We start from the raw sequence: 5,275 nt of genomic DNA, 5'->3' as shown, positions 1-5,275 counted from the left end.
CTTTTTTTTTTTTTCTTGGTGGTGTTTTCAGTTAGCTGCTTGCTTTTTTCCCTTCAGAGTGTGAAAAGTTTAATTAAAAATCCCCAGATGAAATGGGAAATCCTATACTGTGAGTCTGGGGCTTTTCAGGTGTTTTGTTTGGCTCTAGTTTGAAGTCTTTTACCTGGACAGCTCTGTGTGCACACAGCTAAGATGAGTCCCCTGGAAGCTGCACTGCTGCAGCACGACAAAAGCCCAGTGCGCACACGCTTATCTGTATGTTCCAATCAGTCCATCTGGGAAAGAGAGCCAAGCTAGTAAAGAGCCTAAGTCTAGTACCTGAGACACTTTCCAGTTTATTAGTTGCCAGACGCCCTCTATAAACCAGCAATAACTAGAATAGTAAACTGTCCGTGTCCTGCCAGAGAACATGCTGTTCCGATCTACCTTGGTGCGAAAGGGGTAAATCTCATTGTTGGTGCCTCTCCCATCTTTTTCCTGCCTTGTAACCAGAAAGTGAGGATTTTTGAGTCTGTTCTTTGCCTACTGTTATTGCCGTTCACAGGGCAAATGGCCCTGGGCAGGGACCCAGCTGGGGCTAAAGGTTGGCGGAGTTGGAAGCTGCTGACTGCTCTTCTGTTTCCTCAGTCTGAGACCCGATGCTGCATCTTCTGCTTGTTACCGCTCTGCGGCAGCAGATGTGGCAGCCCACCTGCAGGCCCTGGCCAACCTCAAAGCTGCGTCCCAAAGACTTGATTCCAGAAGTGCTTTGGTGAGGGCTGGACTGGGAGCAGGAATCTGCCTTCCCCTTTCTCCTTGCAGCTAACTCCTCACAGATACCGTTACTTCATCAGCATGAGGAGGAGGCTCCGGGCAAAACCTGAGCTGTAGAAAAGCATCTAATGTCTCTGCTTGAACGGCTATTTTAGTTCCCACACAGCTGGGTTTATTGGAAGTGATGGTGGCAGCGTTGTCTGTTGGTGAGAGCAGATGCCCAGTTTTTGTTCTCAGCTTTCCTAGTGTTTTACTGCGTGAGCTTAAGCGAATTGCTCTATTGTGCCTCGTGGAGGGAGCAGTGTTTTTTCACTCGCAAAATCAGAGGTCTCTGTGAAGATAAGTCTTAGCTTGGCTGCATGTTTCGAGTGCAGAATTGGTGGAGGGGAGAGTCAGTTACTTGTTTCTGATTCAGCTGTCATGTGGGATAAAACAGTGTCACTTTATAGGAACCGTTCTAGTTTGCGAAGGAGACTTCCCTGGGGGTTTCTTCTGTTCAGGAAGGGAAGCATCCCTGTAGTCGGGGAGAGGGGAGGTGAGGAGTCAGACAGGAAAGGTCTAGGACAGCTCTTGTTAGAACTGGATTCCGCTGTCTCTAGCAAGTTTCCTAACAGCCTTTCATCTGCCCTGTCACCATTGCGGTTGTTTTTACTTGCTTGCTCAGCTCATGATGTACCAGCAGTAGATGGTTTCCGTGCTGCGCCCGCTTGCACGCACTGGTGTCGAACAGCCGCGTTCGCAAGCTGACGGCTGCTCACTTCTGCAGGCGAGAACCGACCGGCGAGGGAGAATCTGGGAGTAGCACAAGGACTTCCCGGGAAGGTGCTCCCTAAATTTGGCTCTTTATTACTCATATCTTTTATTTACTTTAGATATTCCCTGGCTGCAGATGACTGTAAATTACCCCTATTTTTCCCCTCCTCATCCCAATCAAAATGAGGGACAAATATTTTATCACCAAGATTAACAACTCGGCCTTGGAAGGCCAGTGGTGAGAGATGAGTTCTGTACACTTCTGAGTTGGCTGGGTACTTGCTGCTCAAAGTAATGAGAAATCTAGTGCTGAAGGATTAAAGTGTCATCTCCTTCTTTTCCCAGGGGTGATGTAGCAAGTCTGCTGTTCACTTCATGTATGAAAGATAATCATACGTTGTTCGTGAGGCAAAGCTGCTCCTGGAAGAATTGTCCCAGATGCTAAAAAGCCTTTAAAATATTGCTTGGTTCAAGTGGAACGATTAGGAAGGTATGCGAACGAAAGCTCTACTTCGCCAAGCGGCAGAATGTTAGTTTCTAAATAACCTAATCATTTCCTCGTTTTAAAGCAGTGGCAACCAAAACAAATGCAGTGGCAACCAAAACAAATGCAGCCTTCGGCTCAGGAGGTCCATAAACTGCTCAGCGCCGAGAGGCCAAACCAGACCTGTTCTGTCCGTGCCCTGTGCGCGTTATTTCCTATGTCTCTGTTTGATCACTGTCAAAATCAAAAAGCTTCAGCCAAGTGGATTTCTGAAGCACTGATCAAGGAGCAATAGTGAAAGCTTCGCGTTGTTTTTAATGCTGCTCTAATATGTGGGTCTGCAGGATTTGTTAACTTACCCATTTTTGAACATTTTTGAGTACTCCGTGGTGTCTTCCAAACTTACCTGATCCTCACCTCTCTTTCGGAATAGCCAGAGAAACTCGTAACTTTGGCTCCTGGGATTGTTCAATTATTTTAAAATCTCAATTTAATTAAAAGAAAGTGTTTAAGTTTCTTGTTCTTGTGGTGACCAAGTAAAATTGGAAAATGTGGTCTGTAAAAATTCAGGTATCAGAACACCAGAAGTTTAAAAAATTGATTTTTATTTTTTAAGTTGCCATTACTTTTTGGAGCTAACCACCAAATTTAAAAAACTCCTGAATCAAGTTTTATAAAATGTTCTGGCTAATAATTATAATTGTACATGCAGTGTTAGACCAACTATACACCAGTAACTGAGGGTTTGACTTTTTCAAAAGAATTTGGAACACTGAAGTTCCTTGCAAAGGAGAAGCAGGTAGTAACAACGAAAACTAATTCAAGAAGTCATTGTCCCCTAAGTTAACCTGAGTAATAAGAAGTAAAAGTTCATTCTCTCGTAATTATAACCTTCCTGTGGAGTAAATGGAATAAACCAAAATAGGGGTTTGATAGGTTTGATTTTTCCTTTTCCTTTTCCTTCTGTGACATTTGGATTGGCACAATGAGTCTAATGGCATTTGATCTACACAGAAAAGATGTAAAATTCCTAAAAAAAAAAAAAAAAAAAAAAAGTCTATGATATGTGTTTCTCTTTAATATAGATATTCCCTACAACTTTTAGGACCCTTGCTTAAGCCCTTAATACCCAGTGTGAGTAATTTTAAGATAGTTTCCTATGGCGAAAGACTCCAGAAAGCGCAAGGGATCAGACAGAGAGGTGGCAAAGCGCAGCCCACATTCATTTATTGCTGAAATTCTTGAAGCTGGAGATTGAGGCTGTCTAGTCCATTAAGTAGAAGAAACAAACTCACATCATAGAAATGACTTGTAATTTCAATGCTTAAGGACTTTATGCTCTAAACAATTAGTAGAGATAAATCTGTTGCTCTGTATCTTAACTTTGTTTGTTGATACGCACAGAAAGGAAATGCAAGGAAAAAGGAAGTGCCAGGCACGACTGGTTCTGGCCAAGGTGAGCATGCAGATTTGGAGGACGTGCCTGGTGTCAAAGTAATCGCCATGGAAGTCTCCAGGAATTCCATAAACTCAACGATTTTGCTTTCCTTTTTTTAACCTGTGCTTTCACCTGTGTGTGCAGGACATGAAACCTTCCACCTGGCAGAGAGGCACAAAACGGGCTGCGCGAATGGCAGAACACAAAGGCGACCAGGCGCTTCCACTTCCCAGCCCAGGGGTAGAGTCCTCAGGAAGACGTTCACGTCCGCGCTGGGGCCTCATCCCTACCGAGGCAATGGGAGGCCCTCTGGGCTTTCGGGGGTCTTGGGGAATGCCTTATGTATAACTGATTTCTACCTGTGTTACACAGTGTTGCATCGAATCTGCTTTTTCACCAGTGCCCCAGCATCCTTCCCGGAGCTCTGCCGCTGTGACCCGCGACGAGGCGTCAGTAGGACCCAGTCCGTGGGGATGGATAGCGGATATGCAGCTTTGATTCTGTACGACCCGCAGTTTCCAGACAGTTTGTTTATTGCTTAGTGTGCCCAAGATCCAGTGCTTAATGCCAAATGTTTATATCTGAATGTGGGAAGACTGGCCCACACGAAAGGAATTTGTTGCCGTCTGTGTTTGTGGGGCAGCGATGTTATCTCGACAGGCAACCTTTAGTACTCTCTTGAATGTTCCCGTGCAATGATTTCCAAAACAGAGCTTACAATAAAATCCCAGAAAAAGTAAGTAGTGCAAGAAAGATCTTACACAAGGCTGGGCGCTATCTGCAGGTTCCCAAGTCCTGTTTGTGGTGTTTTTTAATAACTGGATTCACTAATTGTATTGCATTAATTGCATGTCGTGGTAGCGGCTCCAGGAAGACCGAAGGGCCCTGGGCAAGCCGTCACTTGGCAGCTTTGCACGAGAGCTTTACAGGAGCGGGGCAGCGCGGACCCCCCTCGCCCGCCGGCCCCCAGGCTGTCGCTCCCCCCGCGGGGCCGGCTGGGACCCGTGCCCAGAACACCGTGTTCCCAGGCTCGCGATTTAACCACGCTATCATGTTTCCTCTCGAAGTTTTGCAAAGCTACTTGAGGAAAAGGGATCCCGGTGTGGCCGTGATGAGCCTCCTGGGAAAGCCGTGGTCCGGAAGAGACCAAGAGCCAAGCGAGCTCATTGCTTTGGTCTAAGTCCCGCTGGGAGCCTGGTTATAGCAGGCAGACGAAAGCCGAGACCTCGTCGAGTGAAACAGCAAGGCCGGGGGGGGCACAGCGCCTGCCCCGCTCGTCCCCGCGGAGAAGGCTGCGCCTTGCCTCGTTCAGGCTGCTGCTCTCAGCCTCCCGCCAGCGCTGACCTCCACCCCGGCAACCGGGAACGCGCTAGGGGTGACTTTTTCTTCCCCCCCCCCAAGACTGGTACTGTTAAACGACTTGGCACCTCCTCCCCGCACCTGAAACTTTATTGGAGTCTGGAGTATTTATCTCTGACACACATTAACAGACGTGCCCATCTGCAGCGAGAGCGCTAACAAATCCTGAGCACCCAATACAGAGCGCGCAAGGGCTCCGGGAAGCAAGCTGTTTTCTTTTTTTCCCCTTTTTTTTGGTCTGTTCATGTTGTGGTCGTTCAGAGATGAAAATACAGAAGGCAAAAGTAGTTTGGGACCCAGCGGTTCTTGTTCAGCCCATGAAGCAGCAGAATTGCAGCACAAACTCTGGTGTCTTTTAGCGTCCAACAGGCCAGGACAATATCCCTGCTGCTGCGTCTTAAGGACCTCCTAGCCTGCTCGCAGCACTCCCTGCCTTGCAGTGTCTCTTTTCTCCTTCTGTTTAACAGCCTCCTGCTACCGCTGCTGCA

Source organism: Dromaius novaehollandiae, chromosome 14 (assembly GCF_036370855.1).
Source record: "Dromaius novaehollandiae isolate bDroNov1 chromosome 14, bDroNov1.hap1, whole genome shotgun sequence".
Classification (NCBI taxonomy): domain Eukaryota; kingdom Metazoa; phylum Chordata; class Aves; order Casuariiformes; family Dromaiidae; genus Dromaius; species Dromaius novaehollandiae.
Note: the sequence above shows the minus strand (reverse complement) of the source record.